This window comes from Hevea brasiliensis, chromosome 2, assembly GCF_030052815.1.
Source record: "Hevea brasiliensis isolate MT/VB/25A 57/8 chromosome 2, ASM3005281v1, whole genome shotgun sequence".
Classification (NCBI taxonomy): domain Eukaryota; kingdom Viridiplantae; phylum Streptophyta; class Magnoliopsida; order Malpighiales; family Euphorbiaceae; genus Hevea; species Hevea brasiliensis.
The window spans coordinates 95,385,282-95,407,379 of record NC_079494.1 but is presented as its reverse complement, the minus strand read 5'-3'; the positions used below and the strand labels follow the sequence as shown (position 1 = coordinate 95,407,379).

Genomic DNA, 22,098 nt, shown 5'->3' with positions numbered 1-22,098 from the left:
TCATAGTTGGCTTGTAATCTATCTCATGCAATTTCATAGTAGCAAAAAATGAGGAAATAAATTCCAAAACTAGAGCTGGATAAACTAGTTCTTGTTTATGTACAAATTCCATCCAACCTAAACCATCAAGGTAGGCAACAACATTATCAATTAAACCAACTGATTGGAGAGCATCTACAGAAATGTACCTAGTGGGTTGCACTTTTTTGTCCTTTGGTCTCTTAAAAGTTGCCTTGTGGGTTGCATCAGGAAGGGGCCAAGGTAGTTTAGATACCTGTGTTGCTCCTAAAGTTTTCTTTTTGCTAGAAGAGGGTGATTTGGCTTGTGGGGTAGAGATAGAAATGCCAACCCCTATCATGTAGAAGTTGAAGTTTTGGGGTTTTAGGGTGGAGGCTCTGAAAGTGGAGTAGTAGGTGGGTCTTTGCATTTTGTGAGAGGTGGTGCAGAGGCCATGGGTCGGGTTGATTTCAATTGGATTCTCCTCTTATAGGTGGATGTGGGAGGTGGTGGAGGGGTTTGTTGTGGAGGAGAATCGGGATTGGGGGCCTGCATTGCTAGGGGTGTGACTTGGAGAGGAGAACCTTGAGGGGAATGGGGAGGCAATTCCATGGTGGTTGTTGTTGATGGTGAGAATGGAGGAGGGAAGAAGAAAGTGAAAGAGGTAAAGGGAAGTTAGGGTATCAGGCGGTGAAAAGAGGTGTAGGGAGGAAGAGTAATGCCGAGAAAAATGAACGTGGGGGGAGTGTGAACAGGAACGACGGGAAGTGGGAAGTGGGAAAGTGGGTGCCAAAAGTTTTTTTTTTATTATTTGTACAGGACATGTGAAAAACTACATAAAGGGAGAATGAGTGTGCATAAGTTATACACTCTCTTATGCAGGTTTCGGCAGAAAATAAGGAGTATGAAAAATTGGTTATGCAAAAGTGCATAACTTATACGCTTGGTCATGCAGGTTTCGGTTGAAATTTGAAGTGTGAAAAGTCAGTTATGCAAAAGTGCATGACTTATGCGCTGCCTTATGCAAGTTTCGGCAGATAATAAGTGGTCTGAAAAATTGGTTATGCAAAAGTGCATAACTTATGCACTTCCTTATGCAGGTTTCGGCAGAAAATGAAATTCCAGAAAATGTGGTTATGCAAAAGTGCATAAGCTGTGCACTCCCTTATGTAGATTTCAGCAGATTTGAAAATGCAGAATTTGAAGTCATGCAAGAGTGCATAAGTTATGCACACACTTATGCAAGTTTCGGCAGAAATGAAATTTGGCAAAAATGTGGTTGTGCAAAATTGCATAAGCTATGCACATCCTTATGCAGATTGCAGCAGAGATGAAAAATGGAAAAATTGTGGTTATGCAGGATTGCATAAGTTATGCAATGGCTTATGCATGTTTTAGCAGAGATGAAAAATGGCAAAATTTGTGGTCTAAAAGCTGCATAAGCTATGCAGTTACTTATGCACAATTCAACAAGATTGAGATTACAAATGAAAATGATTTGCAAGTTTGAAAAATACACTAGAATGAAGAAATATAATTCTATGAAGCATAAATCATGAGAAATTATCACCAAAAACACATCAATATATATAAAATCCATCACAATTTCATCATACAAGCTTGTAGAAGTGAGTTCTGCATAAGAGGCATTCGTGAATTATGCCATTTCAACTCAAACTCTGCAAATTAACATTTAGCACATTAAAGCTCAATAAAAATATGCACAAAGCTGCATTTATCCACAAAAGAAAATGGACTCTCCAAGTTATGCCAAGAAAATGCAGCATGTCCACATTGAATCACACAACCCAACTAAGCCTAAAACTACAAAAATGACCCACTTACCATCATATTAACATGATAAGCACAAATACTTAAAAGTTACACACCCAACCTCAACAAAGAAATAAATGCCATGTGCTACAGATCCCACTTTGCTGAAAATTTCATTTCTCTGCATAAACCAAGAAGCAGACCTGTACAGGTTATGCAATGAAAATAAACCAATCTTGGGAGAGTTGAAGGACAAAATATCAGATTAAGAGTCACTCCCCAGCAGTGCAGCAACCTTCCTCCATTGAAATACATCTATAAAGGATAAGATTCAACAATGTCAAAAATCGAATTTGGGGAGATTTAAGATAAAAACAAAAGTAAAGCAAATAAAAGTAAATCAACAAAAGCAAAATAAAAGAACTTGGGGTGCCTCCCAAGAGTGCTACTTTATAGTCCTTAGCTGGACTCTTCATGCATTTCACTAAAAAGAGGTGAGGGATCAGAGAGCTTGTAACAGCTTGCTCCCTTTATTGGGTCTCCAGTTATGTAATGTTTCAATCTATGCCCATTGACCTTAAAATTGAAGGAATGGAAGCGTGAAAAACATAAGTTTATACCATTGAATTCAAAAATTTTCACCTAGGGTCACATGCATCATTTGTTTTTATCTATTTGATTTCAATGATAAACAACATATTAAAACTCTTTTAATATGTTTTTTGGATCTGTATTTTCCATTTAAGATTTTAAAATTAATCAGATTAATTTTAGAACCCTAGATTAAATCAAGAACGATTACACTAACCTCTTGATGCACTGCAGCGTGTCTGCGCCTTTGAGATTCGTCTTCAGGACACCAGATGTTGTTTCTCTAGCTTGTCCACACCAAGAACACCTATGGTAGCCCTTGAATAGCTTCTAAAGCTTTTTCTATTAAATAGAAAATCAAGTTCTGCCTTTTAAGAGATTAAAGATGTAAACAGGACACTAGAAACAATTTCTAGTGTTCTTAATTCAAGAGATTGATGGCTAATCTCTTTGAATTGATAAGAGATGAAGAAGAAGAGATGAAAACCCTCAAAGTGGCGTGACAAAGGAGTGTGGCTGCTGGTTGTGTTTTATTTTCTCATAACAACAGTTAAATAGCTAGGTTAACACATTAAACCCTTGCCACATGTCACCCTTTGATTAGCTCTAGGTTTAAGTGACCCAATCACATTGTGCCAAGTGTCAAACCTATATTTAATCTTGATTTTAATCATCTTACATGATTAAAAAACATTTGGCAAGCTTATGTGTAATCCCATGTGTCACCATCTCATGGTGCCACGTGTCACACTGCAAAATGACCAAAATGCCCCTGTGTCTTAATTTTGAGTTTTCAACCCAAAATAATTATTTTTCTTCTTCTAATTAATTTATATCAAATATAAATTAATTAATTAATCTCTATTAATTAATTTCTCATTAATTAAATTCATATTTAAACACTTTAAATATAAATTTAATTTATACTACACATCCAATAATCTAGATTTGGTTTCAAGTCATGCTAGGGACTTTGCAATTTAATTGCAAACCAAACCTATTTAATTAATCAATTAAACTCTTTAATTAATTAATTAAATCACATTTAAATAGGTGATAACTTGTGTATGTGTGTGACTTACTAGGCTCATCACTAATTGGCAATGAGACATGATATCAACTCTTAATATCATCAGAACTCTTTCTTACCATAAATGATTTCTCTAAATCATTTTATGAACCTCATAGACCATGGTTAACACCTAGCATAGCATGCCATGGCCACCCAATTAGTAATAAGGTTTACCTTAAATGAACCTATAATCATATGTTACCATGCACTAGAATCTTTCATTACAAAATCTCAACTCAAGCCGAGTCATGGTTTATGTCAAAATCCATTTGCTATGAATATTATGTTCTCTTTTAATTCCAGTTCTTGATTAAAAGATTTTCTCATCGAAACTCTTTTACGAATAAATCTATCCATCTGGCCAGGAACTTGATCAAGAACAATTAAATGAACATAGGATTTTATCTCTATTTACTTAGAGGAACAGATTCCATCTTGATCAACACCTACCTCCATATATAACTAGTAGGAGCCAATACATGCCCATATACCCATACACAGTACAAGTATGAAAGCGAGATCAAACTCAAACTACCTATATATAAGATAACTCGCTATCTCGTGTCTAAAGATTATATGCATCGATATGATTTATGACAAAACATTGACAAGAGTAAACTCCATGTGCTTGTCATAAGTGTCACTGGTTCGGCCTACTTATCATTTATAAGTGCCTATCATGTTTGTCATATGGCATGAGACTCACCATTCCATCTTATTTATATCTCATATAAATAACTTGGGAACAAACATGAATACAATCTTTCTGGATAAGTCATGTCCTTATTATGAAGTATCCTCGATTGTGAACCTATTTATGATACTTTGTGCTAGAAATATTGTCACTCATATTCTTAACAACTTAAGAATAATATTTCTAACAAAATATCAATGGACCTTTTCTATTACACATACATAAATATATTATGTAAACAGAAAAGTGGAAATGCCTTTTATTAATAAAAATATATACAAGATACATACTAAATGATATGCTCTAGGGCATACTACTAACAATCTCCCACTAGTACTAGAGCCATTCATTATAATACCTTAGACCCATCTTCTCAAGATGTCAGTCTAACTGAGCTTGTAACAAAGGCTTAGTGCATGGATCAGCTGAATTTTTTCAGCTGATGTTATTTTTTTGCATGGCTATATCGCCTTTGCCCAACTATATGTCTGATAATGTGGTAGTGCCTTTTTATGTGTTTGGATTTTGGGTGAGACCTTAGTTCCTTAGCCTGTATGACTGTTCCATTATTGTTACAGTGTAGTGGAACTGCTGACTCAATGGAAGGAACTACTGTAAGTTCTTTCACGAACTTCTTTATCCAAACAGCTTCCTTTGCAGCATCTGATGCAGCAATATACTCAGCCTCTGTAGTGGAATCTGCAGTCGTGCTCTATTTGGAACTCTTCCAACTGACTGCACCTCCATTACAAATGAAAACATATCTAGAGGTAGACTTTCTATCATCAATATCTGATTGGAAATCAGAATCAGTATAACCATCCAATTGCAAGTCTCCACCTCCATAAATCAAGAATAAATCCTTAGTTCTTCTCAAGTACTTAAGGATATTCTTGATGACTATCGATGTTCCAAACTGGATTGGATTGATACCGCTAGTCAAACTAATAAAGATATGCGATATCCGGCCTAGTACACAACATTGCATACATTATACTTCCAATAGCCAAGCATATGGAATCCTCGCCATCTTATCTCTTTCTTCGGTGTCTTTGGAGACATCTCTTTAGAAAGATGGATACCATGTCTCACTGGTAACAATCCTCTCTTGGAATCAAGCATGTTAAACCTCTTTAACACCTTTTCCAAGTATAGACTTTGGGATAAACCAATTATTCTTTTCGCTTTATCTCTATAGATGCGAATCCCAAGGATATAGGTTGCCTCCCCTAAGTCTTTCATGGAGAATGTATTTGACAACCATACCTTTATAGTTGTCAACATACCTGTGTCATTACCCATCAATAGTATGTCATTCACATATAAGACAAGGAAAGTGATAGCACTGTCACTAACCTTCTTATATACACATGGCTCATCCTCATTTTTGATAAAACCAAAGGATTTAATGGCTTCATCAAAACGGATGTTCCAACTCCTCGAAGCTTATTTCAACCCATAAATGGATCGCTTTAGCTTGCATACCTTAGAACCATCTTGGGATTCAAATCCCCTAGGTTGTTCCATGAAAATGTTTTCTTCAATGTATCCATTGAGAAAAGCTGTTTTGACATCCATCTGCCAAATCTCATAATCATAGTACGCAGCTATTGCTAATAAAATCCTAATTGATTTAAGCATGGCAACAGGTGAGAAAGTCTCCTCATAGTCGATTCCTTGCCTTTGGCGAAACCCTTTCGCTACTAGCCTTGCCTTATAGGTCTCTACCTTTCCATCAGAACCAATTTTCTTCTTGAAAACCCATTTGTTCCCTATAGGTACAATACCTTCAGGTGGGTCAACAAGATCCCAAACTTGATTCTTATACATGGAATCAATATCGGATTTCATAGCATCTATCCATTTTGAAGAGTCTATATCTGATATAGCTTCTTCATAGGTAAGTGGATCATCTCCATGATCTACTTCTTCATGAGTAGACAACTCTTGTTCTTCTTCATGAAGAAAACCATATCTCACCGTGGGTGAGATACCTTGGTTGTTCTACGAGAACAGTGTAGATGTTTCATCAACGGGTATAGGTTGACTAGATGGATCTATATCCATCTGATATGTTGGTTGGTCAGAATTCTCCAATTCTAACTCTATTTGCCTTCCTTTGCCTCTTTCTTGAACAAACTGTTGTTCAAGAAATGTGGCATCTCTACTTATCACAACCTTTTGTGAAGTAGGCAAATAAAAATAATATTCAAAACTATCTTTTGGATATCCAACAAATCGACCCTTTTCTGATCTGGTCTCCAATTTATCAGTGTTCAGCTTTTTGATATAAGCTGGACAACCCCAAATCTTAACATGCTTAAGACTTGGTTTTCTTCCATGCCATATCTCATAAGGTGTGGAAGAAACTGATTTTGATGGAATCCTATTTAGAATATACAAAGCTGATTCTAATGCAAATCCCCAAAAAGGAAATTGGCATATCAGTATAGCTCATTATACTACGTACCATATCCAATAGGGTACGATTTATCCTTTCAGATACACCATTCAGTTGTGGTATTCCTGGAGGAGTCAGCTGAGAAACAATGCCATGCTCTCTCAAGTATTCATCAAATTCAGTACTCAAATATTCACCTCCACGATCTGATCGAAGAGCTTTAATACTCTTTCCTGTTTGATTTTCTACTTCAGATTTAAATTCTTTGAACTTTTCAAAAGATTCATGTTTGTATTTCATCAAATACAAATATCCAAACCTTGATTTATCATCAGTAAAGGTAATAAAATAATGAAAGCCCCCTCTAGCCATTTCTTTAAATAGACCACATACATCACTATGTATTAGCTCCAAAATATTTTCAGCTCTTAGCCCCTGTCCAACAAAGGGTGATCTAGTCATTTTGCCCTGAAGGCAAGATTCACAAGTTGGAGTAGGCTCAGAGTCCAATAAGGATAGAATCCCCATTTTCTCCAATTTTATAATCCTATCTTCTGCAACATGACATAACCTTAAGTGCCAAATATATTTTGAACTTGAGTTGTTTTTCACCACGGCATTGCTTTCATTTAGATTGCTATACTCTGGCCAGTGGAAACACTTTCTTACTGGTAATGGAAACACTTTCTTATTGGCAATGGAAACACTTTCCTGTTGGCAGTGGAAACACTTTCCTTTGCCTTCATCAGCTTTATTCTTCCTTTTCTGTTTAGCTATTTTCTTAGAAGGACCAGGAATCTGAGGTTTCTTTTTCTTATTGCCCTTCTTCTTGTTGGACTTTCCAGAAGAAGAAGATGCAACCAAAGCTACCTCTTTTCCTTTATTGCCTGGCATATTCTTTTGGGCAATAACCAGCATGTTGAGTAAACCAGCTAAGGTGCATTCCTATTGAGTCATATGGAAATTTGTCACAAAATTTCCCAAAAGACCCAGGAAGGGACTGAAGGATCAAATCCGTCTGTAGTTGGAAATCCATGTTGAAGTCAAGATATTCCAACTGCTCAATCAGCCGAATCATCTTGTGGACATGATCCCCAACATTCTGTCCCTCAGACATCCTCATGCGGAACAGCTACCTAGATATCTCATACCTAGCATTCCTGCTGTGCTCACCATACAACTCTTGTAGGTGAAGGAGGATCTCACTCGCACTCTGCATGTTCTCATATTGCTTCTGTAACTCATTACTCATGGAAGCAAGCATGTAACACTTAGCTCTCATATCATGCTCCTTCCACTTGTCCAAAGTTTCATGTTCCTTTTGTGTGGCCTCTGGAGGTAAGGGACCAGGAACATTTGAATCTAGAACATATCCTATATGTTCAAGGTTCAGGATAAGTTTCAAATTTCTTAGCCAATTAGACAGATTAGGTCCTGTCAACCTATTGTGATCAAGTATGCTTGCAAGGATATTGGATGGTGGTGGTTGTTTTGTGATCATTTTTATCAGAAAATTAACTGCAGAAAATAACTAGATTAATTAGTAAATGTATCATGTAATTAACCAAAATGATTATGGTCTTTTAATCAAATTGGTCCTCCCACTAACTTAGCGAATCCTACACTTCCAAAGTAGAAAATGGAAATCCTAGTTGGATGGATTTCTAGTGGGTGATTGAATTCTTATAATTCTATTGATCATCCTCAGGTACATCCATTATTGGAATTACAATAAACTATAAGTGAGCAACTCTTTGCCCATCACATCTCATGTGAGGTTCAATCCTTTACCTAGCCCCTAATGCTCAAAATCTCAGGTACATCCATTATTGACTTATCTTGCATTAGTTAAGTTGATCCCATTGAGCCAGTAATTATGCAAATAAATTTTAATGTCCTCAGGTACATCCAATATTGGCCACTAAACCATTTACATATTTACAACATCTCATGCTTAACAATTATTCTTAAGAAAATCTCTTAAATAAATTACATCTTATGCAACTATTTAAAATTTCTTAAAATAATTGCCCCAATGGAGGGCCTATGTTATAATTACTTTAATTATAGCATTTCCAACTTAATCATTTGTTTGGAAGATTTTATGGTCATTCTATTTACTATTAAGGTCTCACTTTGCACATTATCCATTTAGCATGCATATATCATATAATTGCATACATTCCCATACATCTCATGCATTCATGGATAAGCAATAAATATGGTATGATCATGGACTTTCTAAGGGATTCAATTCTGAGCCACCAAGAATTGAATCAGGGCATTCCTAGGTGCATTTCATTCATTCATTTTACAAGAGTTGCTGAAGGAGTACATAATCAACACTTGATCTTGAATTCCTCCCACTGGTCCCACCAATGCTCTTGACCTCCTTGAACTTCTTGCAATCCAATATTACATAGTAATCCTTGGCATACCAAGGCGAATTTACAAGAACTTAAATAAATGAAATTACAACCCAAAAATTATTACAAACTTAATAATACATGCCCAAAATAAATTAAAATAAATTAATTAATTTACAATCCCAAAGAAACATAAAAGAAATAAATCCAATCACATTGGTCTTTTATAATCCATGATCATCCATCATGCATATCACTATTTAACAATTAAATAAAACATACATACTTAAATTAAATTGAATATCTCATATTCAACTTAAAAATTCAGATTTGAATATGATTCAAATAAATTTAAAAATTCAGATTTGAATCTCATTCAAACAAATTTAAAAATTCAGATTTGAATCACATTCAAACAACTTTAAAAATTCAGATTTGAATCACATTCAAACATTTTTTAAAAAATCAGATTTGAATCACATTCAAATATTTTTTAAAAAATCAGATCTGAATTTTATTCAATCAAATTTAAAAAATCAGATTTAAATATGATTCAAACAACTTTAAAAATTCATATTTAAATCACATTCAAACAACTTTTAAAATTCAGATTTGAATCACATTCAAACAATTTTTAAAATTCTGATTTGAATCATAATTTAATTGTGTGATAAAAATTCTAATTAAACAATTTAATTAGACATAAAATGGATCTTAAATCATACAACAATTGCACATTCACCATCCATTTACCTTTGCACACCATTGTGATGCATCAACCATGCACACCATGGTGTTCATCATTTGTGCCGCCACTTTGACTTTGCAACCAGCAATAAACTCTTGATCTCATGATCAAACACACAATTAAATCATATAAACATCAATCTAAATGGCAAATATAGTGGCTCTGATACCAATTGAAGGAATGGAAGCGTGAAAAACATAAGTTTATACCATTGAATTCAAAAATTTTCACCTAGGGTCACATGCATCATGCAAGATTTGTTTTTATCTATTTGATTTCAATGATAAACAACATATTAAAACTCTTTTAATATGTTTTTGGATCTGTATTTGCCATTTAAGATTTTAAAATTAATCAGATTAATTTTAGAAGCCTAGATTAAATCAAGAACGATTACATTAACCTCTTGATGCAATCGCAATGTCTGCGCCTTTGAGATTCGTCTTCAGGACACCAGATGTTGTCCCTCTAGCTTGTCCACACCAAGAACACCTATGGCAGCCCTTGAATAGCTTCTAAAGCTTTTTCTATTAAATAGAAAATCAAGTTCTGCCTTTTAAGAGATTAAAGATGTAAACAGGACACTAGAAACAATTTCTAGTGTTCTTAATTCAAGAGATTGATGGCTAATCTCTTTAAATTGATAAGAGATGAAGAAGAAGAGATGAAAACCCTCAAAGTGGCGTGACAAAGGAGTGTGGCTGCTGGTTGTGTTTTATTTTCTCGTAACAACAGTTAAATAGCTAGGTTAACACATTAAACCCTTGCCACATGTCACCCTTTGATTAGCTCTAGGTTTAAGTGACCCAATCACATTGCGCCAAGTGTCAAACCTATATTTAATCTTGATTTTAATCATCTTACATAATTAAAAAACATTTGGCAAGCTTATGTGTAATCCCATGTGTCACCATCTCATGGTGCCACGTGTCACACTGCAAAATGACCAAAATGCCCCTGTGTCTTAATTTTGAGTTCTCAACCCAAAATAATTAATTTTCTTCTTCTAATTAATTTATATCAAATATAAATTAATTAATTAATCTCTATTAATTAATTTCTCATTAATTAAATTCATATTTAAACACTTTAAATATAAATTTAATTTATACTACACATCCAATAATCTAGATTTGGTTTCAAGTCATGCTAGGGACTTTGCAATTTAATTGCAAACCAAACCTATTTAACTAATCAATTAAACTCTTTAATTAATTAATTAAATCATATTTAAATAGGTGATAACTTGTGTATGTGTGTGACTTACTAGGCTCATCACTAATTGGCAATGAGACATGATATCAACTCTTAATATCATCAGAACTCTTTCTTACCATAAATGATTTCTCTAAATCATTTTATGAACCTCATAGACCATGGTTAACACCTAGCATAGCATGCCATGGCCACCCAATTAGTAATAAGGTTTACCTTAAATAAACCTATAATCATATGTTACCATGCACTAGAATCTCTCTGTTACAAAATCCCAACTCAAGCTGGAGTCATGGTTTATGTCAAACTCCATTTGCTATGAATATTATGTTCTCTTTTAATTCCAGTTCTTGATTAAAAAGATTTTCTCATCAGAAACTCTTTTATGAATAAATCTATCTGTCCTGGCCAGGAACTTGAAACATCAAGAACAATTAAATGAACATAGGATTTTATCTCTATTTACTTAGAGGAACAGATTCCATCTTGATCAACACCTACCTCCATATATAAGTAGTAGGAGCCAACACATGCCCATATACCCATACACAGTACAAGTATGAAAGCAGTATCAAACTCAAACTACCTATATACAAGATAACTGTGCTATCTCAGGTCTAAAGATTATATGCACTGATATGATTTATGACAAAACATTGACAAGAGTAAACTCCATGTGCTTGTCATAAGTGTCACTGGTTCGGCCTACTTATCATTTATAAGTGCCTATCATGTTTGTCATATGGCATGAGACTCACCATTCCATCTTATTTATATCTCATATAAATAACTTGGGAACAAACATGAATACAATTTTTCTGGATAAGTCATGTCCTTATTATGAAGTATCCTCGATTGTGAACCTATTTATGATACTTTGTGCTAGAAATATTGTCACTCATATTCTTAACAACTTAAGAATAATATTTCTAACAAAATATCAATGGACCTTTTCTATTACACATACATAAATATATTATGTAAACGGAAAAGTGGAAATGCCTTTTATTAATAAAAATATATAAAAGATACATACTAAATGATATGCTCTAGGGCATACTACTAACAAAAATTCCCAAAATTTTCACTCCAAATTTCAATTGCTCCATAAGGGAAAACCTTAGAAACTCTATATGGACCAGTCCACCTTGATTTAAGTTTTCCAGGGAACAATTTCAATCTTGAGTTGAACAATAAAATTGAATCACCCTCTTTAAATTCATTTTTCCTAAGATGTTTATCATGCCAAACTTTAGTTCTTTCTTTTTAAATACGGGCACTTTCATAGGCATCCATCCTCAATTCTTCAAGCTCATTAAGTTACAATAGCCTCTTCTCACCAGCTTGCTTGAGATCAAAGTTCAAGGTCTGAATGGCCCAATATGCTCTATGTTCTAGCTCCACAGGTAAATGACAAGACTTATCATACACCAACCTAGAGGGTGTAGCTCCTATAGGGGTTTTGTAAGCAGTCCTATATGCCCATAAAGCATCATCTAGTTTGACAGACCAGTCTTTCTAAGAATTGCTCACTGTTTTCTCCAAGATATGTTTGAGTTCTCTGTTAGAAATTTCAACTTGTCCTGAAGTTTGAGGATGTTATGGGGTAGCTATCTTATGCACTACACCATACTTCCTCATTAAGGTCTCAAATTGCTTATTATAAAAATGTGAACCCCCATCACTAATTACAGCCCTTGGAGCTCCAAATCTACTCAAGACAAATTTCTTCAAGAATTTCACTACAACCTTAGCATCATTAATTGGAGTTGCAATAGCTTCTACCCACTTTGACACGTAGTCAACTCCAACTAGAATGTACTTATTACCATATGAAGGAGGAAATGGGCCCATAAAATCTATTCCCCAGGCATCAAATAATTCCACTTCAAGAATATCATTTAGGGGCATTTGATCTCTTTTTGACAAATTTCCACTCCTTTGACATTTATCACATTCTAACAAAAATTTCCTCACATCCTTAAAAATATTTGGCCAAAAGAAACCAGCCTGCAGAATTTTACTAGCTGTTTTAGAGATTCCAAAATGTCCTCCATAATCAGAAGTATGGCAATGATGCATAACACTCTGTATTTCTTCATCAGGAATACATCTTCTTATTAAACCATCCCAACATCTCTTAAAGAGTAAAGGATCATCCCATCTATAAAATTTTACCTCATGCAAAAACTTTTTCTTTTGTTGCCATGTCATTCCTAGAGGTAAAACTCCACAAGATAGATAATTCACCAAGTCTACATACCAAGGTAGTTTAGCAACAAGAGAGAAAAGTTGTTCATCCAAGAAAAACTCATCAATAGGGACTTCATCCATTTCTTCATCATCCAATTTCAACCTATTAAGATTATCCGCAACTATATTTTCAGTTCCCTTCTTATCTCTAATCTTCAAATCAAACTCTTGTAGCATTAGAATCCACCTAATGAGCCTCGGTTTAGCCTCCTTTTTATGGAGTAAATACTTGATAACAGCATGATCTGAAAATATAACCACCTTTGAGTCAATAATGTAAGGTCTGAACTTTTCCAATGCAAAGACAATTGCTAAGAATTCCTTTTTAGTTGTTGCATAATTTGTTTGAGCCTCATCCAGTGTTCTACTAGCATAATAAATAGCATAAGCCCTTTTGTCTTTTCTTTAACCAAGAACAGCTCCAATTGCATAGTTGCTAGCATCACACATAATTTTAAAAGGTAGGCTCCAATCGAGAGGTTGCATGATTAGTGCAGTGATAAGAGCTTGCTTCAACCTACAAAAGGCATCCAAACACTCTTGGTCAAATACAAATGGTATGTCATGACTTAACAAATTAGACAAAGGTTTGGCTATTTTAGAAAAATCCTTGATAAAGCGTCTGTAGAACCCGGCATGCCCTAGAAAACTTCGAATTCCTTTGACATTGGTAGGAGGAGCCATCTTTTCTATCACTTTAACCTTGGCTTTATCAACCTCTATTCCTCTGTTCGACACCAAGTGTCCAAGCACTATCCCTTCCTAAACCATGAAATGACATTTTTCCCAGTTTAACATAAGGTCAGTATCTGCACATCGCTGCAAAACTTTAGAAAGGTTAGCCAAGCATATGTCAAATGAAGATCCATAAACAGAAAAGTCATCCATAAAAACCTTCATTATATCTTCAATGAAATCTGAGAAGATTGCCATCATGCGCCTTTGAAAAGTGGCTGGTGCATTACACAACCCAAATGGCATCCTCCTATAAGCAAAGGTTCCATATGGACAAGTAAAAGTGGTTTTCTCTTGATCATTTGGATGGATAGGGATTTGGAACTGAATACCCATCTAAATAGCAAAAATAAGAATGCCTAGCTAGTCTTTCTAACATTTGATCAATGAAGGGAAGTGGAAAATGATCATTTCTAGTGGCAATATTTAATTTTCGGTAATCTATACACATTCGCCAACTAGTCACTGTTCAGGTGGGAATTAATTCATTATTTTCATTTTTGACCACTGTCATCCCACCCTTTTTTGGGACAATATGTACTGGGCTCACCCAAGTACTGTCTGAGATAGGATATATGATTCCTGCATCAAGCAACTTCAAAATTTCCTTTTTAACAACTTCTTTCATGTTTGGGTTCAACCTCTTCTGATGTTCAATAGATGGCTTACAATTTTCTTCCAAAATAATTCTGTTCATGCAAAAGTGTGGGCTTATTCCCTTAATGTCATCTATGGTATATCCTAAAACTTTCCTGAATTGCCTCAACACTCTTAACAACTTATCAACCTCTAAAGTACTCAAGTTTGCATTTACAATTACTGGATAAGTGTTATTGGTGCCAAGAAATTCATACCTGAGCTAAGAAGGAAGTTGCTTAAGTTCTACCTTAGGTGCATCTTCTTCCTTGAATGATGGTTGCTTAGATTCGACTATTTCCTTTTGTGTGAGTTGAAAAACTGGAGCAGAAATGAATGGTGGACTACCCTCTAAATGTTGAGCATATGCGCCGCATGAGGGTTATCACAGTCTATGCTTCCTCCATGAACCAAGCAATTTTCAAGTGGATCTTTCGGATATCTCTTTATGAAGTGTTCTTCAACCAGCTCATCAATGATATCAAGTCTCAAACAAGTATCAGCTTCAGAATGATGCTTCTTCATAGTGTTATTAATATTGAAAACCAATTGATCTTCACCAATTCTAAGAGTCAATTTTTCTCCCTTAACATTAATCAATGCTCCTGCTGTAGCTAGAAAGGCTCTTCCCAAGATAATTGGGATATTAGAATCCTCTTCCATGTCCAAGATGACAAAGTCAACAGGTATATAGAACTTCCCAACCTTCAGAGGCACATTCTCTGAAATCCCTCTAGGATACTTAATTGATCTGTCAGCTAACTGAAGAGAAATGTGGGTTGGCTTAAGATCTCCCATATTGAGCTTCTCATAAATGGAGAGGGGCATAAGGCTAACACTAGCCCCTAAATCACATAAAGCTTTTGTAGAACATGATTCCCCAATGTGGCATGGAATTGAAATACTCCTTGGATCCTTGAGCTTTGGAGGAAGTTTTCTTTGGAGGATAGCACTGCATTCTTCTGTCAAAGCTACAGTTTCATGATCTTCAAGTTTCCTCTTGTTTGAGAGAATTTCTTTTAAGAATTTTGTATACGAGGGCATTTGTGAAAGAGTATCAATAAAAGGCACATTTATGTATAGCTTCTTCAAAACCTCTAAGAACTTTCCAAATTGCTTATCAAGCTTGGCTTTTTGAAATCTTTATGAAAAGGGAAGTTGTGGCTTGTAAAGCCCTGGAGGTATATACTTCTCTTCCTTCTCTTCAATTTTCTCTTTACATTTTTCTGCACTTTCTTTCTCACTTTCTTGTTTTTCATTCTCATCAGTTTCTTTCTCATTCTCTCTTCTCACCATTTTCACTTTTCTCATTTTTTTCACTCTTCTCATTATTTACAACTTTCTCACTTCTTAAAGTAATAGCTTGACACTGCTCTCTTGGGTTTTCCGGTTGACTTGGAAGTTTTCCAAAAGACTTGATACCTGAGGAAGATGCTTGTTGTGCAATCTGATTTTCCAACATTCTGTTATGTGTTTGCATCTGTTCTAGCCTTGCTTTCATCTCTCTCATCTCCTCATCCTGCTTAGTTTGGTTAGCAAGAATTTGTTGTAATAAAGCTTCTGTGGTGGAACTTTGTTCTTGCTGTTTTGATGGAGGTGCAGGATTCATGTTTCTCTGCTGAAAATTAGGCAATGGTTGCCTATTTTGCCGATATGGAATTCCTTGTTGCTGTTGTGGTTGAAGATTCTGATTTGGGACTTGATTTTGTTGATTTCCCCATGAAAAGTTGGGATGATTCCTCCAAGTTGGATTATAAGTTTGACAATAAGAATTTCCCATTTGTTTGTTTCCATAATTACCAACATATGCAGCTTGCTCTCCATAGTCTACTCCACAGCTGGTAGTTCCTTCTGCATAAGCAACTTGTTGTGAACTTCCAGATGATGATGATGAACTAACCAACATACTTAAATCTTCCATCTTCTTAGCCAAAACATTTGTAAGTGCATCAAACTTTGCATTAATCATGTTGAATGGATCAAGGTCATACATTCCAACAGCTTGCCTCTTTTGAGTTGGAGCTGGTCCTCTTGGACTACTCCAAAGATGAGTATTCTTTGCAATTTTCTCTAATATCTCATAAGCTTCATCTTCATGCTTCATAATAAATTCTCCTCCTGTTTGAGCATCAATAATCCCTCTAATTGCAGGAGTAACATTGGTGTAAAAATTCTGGTTTATCATCCATTTTGGAATGGCATGATGTGGGCATTGTCTCTCTAATTCCTTCCATCTCATCCATGATTAATAGAGAGTTTCATCTTCTCTTGGTCTGGAAGCTGCCATTTGATTCCTCAATTCTTGAGTTTTTCCAGGTGGAAAATATTGTGCAAGAAATGCATCAGTGAGTTGCTCCCAATTTGTAATGGAGTTGTGAGGTAAAGAATCAAGCTAATCCAATGCTCTATCTTTCAAAGAAAATGGGAATAGCTTCAATCTTGCTGCGTCATCAGATACTCCAGGTTGTTTTTGCATATCACAAATCATAGCAAACTTCTTTAGATGTGTGTGTGGATTTTCATAAGGATGTCCCCCAAATTGGGAATTTTGAATCATTTGAAGAACCCCAAAATCCATCTTGTAACTATTTGCATCAATTGTTTCAATGCATAAAATGAGGAAGCAATCAAAGCCTATGGAATTCACTTTGGAACAAAAATATGCAAGAAGATTTTAGCTCATGGCATTAAGACATTGCATCATTACACTCTAAACATGGAGAAATAAGCATTGGCTGTATTAATGGTTTCTTTCTTACATCCAATTCGTTATTCTGGTTTGAAATGTTCATAATAATCATCTTAAGAATAGTTGCCTGTGTTTATGTCTAACTAGGGACTTTCAATGTTAGAATCTTGGTTCGATTGATGAGTCCAAGATAACAGGTTCATTACCATGGTGACGCCCTGCAAATGTTTTCCGTGCAAAGGAAGATGTTTATCCAATATTTTGGTATGCAATTCACATGAAATATTGTATTTTCGGCCAAGATTTGTCACTTAATGAAGGCATTATAGGAAAAACCCTGTTTTAAAATGTCTAATATTTCTAGTCAATGATCATAGGGCTAATCGTCCCAAGAGCTACATATCAACTATCAAGAACCTTAGGCTCGGAGAAGTACCCACATGGTCGATGGGAGGATTCTTGCAATCCATCCTATGGTGCTTTAACTGATTATCAGGTGCATAATCACTATACTATATTTGTTGATGTGAATCTTTTGATAAATTTCTTATACAATTAATTTTATCTTAATAGCGTCTGTCATCTATGTGGTGTAATTCTTATGATCTAGTTTGTTCACTAAAAGCAGAGTTGCTATGGCATCATTTCTGGCACAGAAACTGGGATAGCAAAATATAGTGATGCATATTAGAGGGGGTTTTCTTATATGTGTACATATAGCTACCTAGCGGCTTACTCTAACAAATCTCCATCATTTTAATATGTGAGCTTCTGCAACATCATAGTCCAAACACAGCAAAAAAGCAAATGTTGGACAAGTATGTAAAAATTGATAAGATTTTTTTGTTCCTATTTTGGCGTATTAGTAGTCGGTATTCTCTCTCCAAGTCATCTACCAAATATAAACCCAACCTTGAAAGGTGTTTAAGTTTGAGTCCAATTATTCTTGACTCAAATTTGAATAATTTGCAATTTAAGTTGGACTAGTTTGACCCAATTATATTTGTGATTTCACATCAAGCATCCTCTTGTCCTCCTCCATTGAACTTGATCTTCCCCATGACTTTTGCCCTTGTGAGTAATGTCACTGGATAGGGCAAGTAGATTTTAAGAGATTGATTTCTTTGGCATAGGTGTTGGTGTTACTGTTAAGAAAATTACCTCCTAAAATGTATTAGTTAGAGGGTATTAAAAATTAGTTTAAATTAAATTTGACATGTTTTAGTCATTAGAACACCAAAACAACTGAATAGTTTTTTTCCCAATAGCAGCTAGAATGATGCTTTTTCAAAATGTGTTTTTTTTTAACCCCCAAACTGCAATCCCAAACGGGTGTGTTGTAGGGCTAGGAGTTTCTTTGATTGCTTCCAGTGGCAATATTGCTCTCAAGTAATAGCTTTGTGATTTTTCCTTCTTTATGTAACTCAAGCCATTAATTTTTTGGGCAGTTCATGCAAGCACATGCCCGTGACAAGAAACTTCACGATGAATGTGCAACTCCATTGAATAGTATTAAAGATATTCTTGACGTACTTTCTACTCATAATAAGTTATCAGCTGCGCTCTCTTCTTCTTTTAATCCAGTCGACTATGACAACACATGCTCATGTCATTTGCAATTTTTGAATATCAGAAATTTAAAAAACATTACCTTGGGAAGTTGAAAATTATCCCTTGGTCAGAATTGGATGGCCTTCAACCAGAGTCAAAGATCATTAATGAACAACTGGGAAGATCAATTTGAAGGGATTCTTGACTATCAATAGTCAACCAGCAGTCAATGGGGAAAAATCTGATTCTCCATCTGTTGGTAAGTAAAAAGGTGTGCTTATGTGTTTTATGTCCTCTAATACACTACAAGAATCATGTTTCAAAAATTTATAAGACATGTACAAAGCACCTGACAAATCAAAAGTACATATAGGCCATTATATTACTTGAACTTTGATGATCATAAAATTTTGGAAGTGCTTCTGTTGGGTTTTGCATCACAAATTTTCCTCCTATTCATATAGGGTTGCTTAATTTTTAATTGCAATCGGCAATGAAGGATTCTTAATAAAAAATATAATCATTACATTGTGGATGCTGCTACATATAAAATGATTAAGATTTGAGTGGTGTCTTAAATTTTGTTTGATTTTTGGTTCTGTTATAAGAGGGTGGCTTTGGTGTGATGTTAAAGTTACTCCATTGAGTCACCCCTCCCCTGAGTTCTTTGGAGTTGCGAAATAGATTCTATAGGATCAAACCTATGAGTTTAAGGAATGAAGGAAAGGAATAAAAAAAGAAATAAAAAAAGAAAAGAGAGGAAAAAATAATAAAAATAAATAAAAATGAAGTAGAAGAACTCAGATTCCAAATGAACAAATTCAAACTTGAAAAAATCTCTCTGATTCTCAAAGAATGAGGGGGCATTCTGCTAGCCCATCTCGTAAGTTAAATGCTACTGATTAAGAGAAGGCACCTGTGCTCTTGTTAACTGTTTAGAATTTCTTCTGTTGCAAATCTTGTTTCTCAGTATGAGATTCAGATTTCCTGGTGGAAAATTGGAACTGGGTTTAGAGTTTTATATTTCTGAAAATAAGATTTAGATTTTAATTGGGTGTGAAATTACATAGGACATATCTCATTTATCCACTTTTGCTTTATGCCTGCAGGTTGGGGAGGACCAGAAGGATATGTTTATCAGAAAGCTTATTTGGAGTTCTTCTGCTCCACTGACAAGCTACAAGTTCTTGTTGATGAGTGCAAGTCCTTCCCTCTAATAACTTATGTAGCTGTGAACAAAGGAGGGACTTTGGTTTCTAATGTCGGTCCAAATGATGTGAATGTGGTAACCTGGGAGTCTTCCCAGCAAAACAGCTTATCTAACCCACTGTGGTTGATTCCGCCAGCTTCAATGTGTGGAAGGATGAGGCTTTTGAAACCCTGTCTAGAGGTTGGGCTTCCTTGTACCCAGAGGATGATCAATCCAGAAAATTGCTTGAAGAGGTATCTTGTTACAATTTTGAGTACACACGTTTTCAGCTTGTTTCAAAAATTGCATGCCCTCCCCATGAACACTTGATCTTTTGGCAAGGATTCAATTTTTATTAACCATACAATGTTAAATTTTTGCAGATGCAGAGCAGCCACCTTTTGGTCAGCTTGGTAGATAATGATTACATAGATGGTGATATTTTTGTGGCTTTTGCTGATTTATGAAGTTAGCTGCTGTGGCTGCTCCTCCATTTTCTAAGATCCCATTAAAGCCACTCAAAATGGTGTATTTATTATAAGTTTAAACATAGCTCTGTTTCATTGTGGTGTTTTTGAGTTCTTGATGACATGTAATAAATAATTCATTGGGATTTTGACACCTCCCTCCGGGTTATGGTGCAAAAGCCATTTCAAGTGGCAGCAAATTTACTGGCCTAATGCATATGTATTAATTACCATTCTTTATTGAGTTGCCACACTCCTCTGCATAGTCATAAAGCTGAAGCTATGGATTTTACCCTTTGATAATCTTGGCCTCCTTGGTGTTAGCTCTCCCAGATTCCAATACAACCTTAGCTCTGTTTCTTTCTTTCTTCTCCTCTGTTTTCTTCCTTTTTTTTTTTTTGTGGAAATTTCTGAGGGTATGATTGAACTACTAGGGTAATCCCTTAGCCCCTAATGGTTAGACTCTTGACCAAAGATGGCAGGGATTGGCACTAAATTTAAAAGTTTATCATGTGGCTATAATAGATTTATGACGTATCATTCATAATTTAAGAACAGTTAAAAATTTACCTAAGAATTTCTTTCAATTCTCGACAATTGATAGCCTACAAAGTGGAATTAGTACTCATTTGATCATTGATGTTAAACTGGTCAAAATAAGAACTACAGGATCAATAAAATTCTGCTGCAAGCACATTACACAACAGAAAAGAAAATAAACTAGAAACTCCACTTTCAGCCACATATTACTCATTATGCTTCTCTGTTCTTCTTTGTACCTTCAAAATCTACAATTGATTTAATCAGGTTTGGATGGAGGGGTATCTGGCTGTTTCTCGGGCATAGCGTTACGGAAGGATTGTATCTCATTGTATCTGCATACATCCTCGTGAGAAGAGGGCTGAGTCTGCACAAATAAGTGAGGAAGAAGAAACTCTTGAGAACAATTAGATAGGAGTCCAAAGGTTGCTATGAGTGTGACGGAAAGCAGATAAAGCTCGAATGATATTTACAAGAAAATTAGTAGCTAAAAGTCAAAGACCTTCCAGTTTCATTCATACAAGAGAATTTACTTCTCTTCTCTTTTCATTCTGGACTAATTTTCATCATATATATATATATATATATATATATATTAGCCGCTTAATCATAATCGATATGACTACTACAAGAACTCGGGCATCGAATACTACCATATCTACATTGAATTTTTAATTCTTTGGATGAATCATGTCGCTAGAAAATATGCACTTTGAAAACATAAAATTCAAGAAAATAGTCAAATCACCAAATAATTTAACACAAATTGTCATTCTATAGTAGATATGAGTTTATTATTGTGCCACATGCAATTTAAATTTTCACCACTCCCTGTCAAATCCTAACTTCTAGTGCTCCAATTCCATAATGTAATCCCAGAAGCTCAATCCAAGTTTTGAGACCAGATGGTGCCATTCATATTATTTAAGCCAGTAAATAATTTTTTCCTTTTTAGTCAATATGTCCATTAGCTAATCAGTAATCCTCACTGATGCATGTGCTAATCAAACAAATCCGTCGGTTACATAAATAATGTACCAGTAAATTTTAGCTTTTGACTTGACAAATATCACTTTATACTTGTGCATAGAATTGTGTACCTTTCCTTTTCTATCTACAGATGATGTAACAAAAATAACAAGTCCACATTACACTTCTCTCGCAGAAAAGATGTGGGTAGG

General features: G+C 35.1%; 1 non-coding gene and 1 pseudogene across 1 annotated transcript; both read left to right on the top strand.

The window, feature by feature from the left end:
• Positions 1–607: 607 nt before the first annotated feature.
• Positions 608–20,377, top strand: LOC110669730 (methylenetetrahydrofolate reductase (NADH) 2-like; annotated as a pseudogene).
• LOC131178234 (small nucleolar RNA R71) lies at positions 16,677–16,783 on the top strand. The gene has a single exon (XR_009147366.1). It is a non-coding gene; the product is annotated as a small nucleolar RNA R71 (small nucleolar RNA).
• Positions 20,378–22,098: the final 1,721 nt, after the last annotated feature.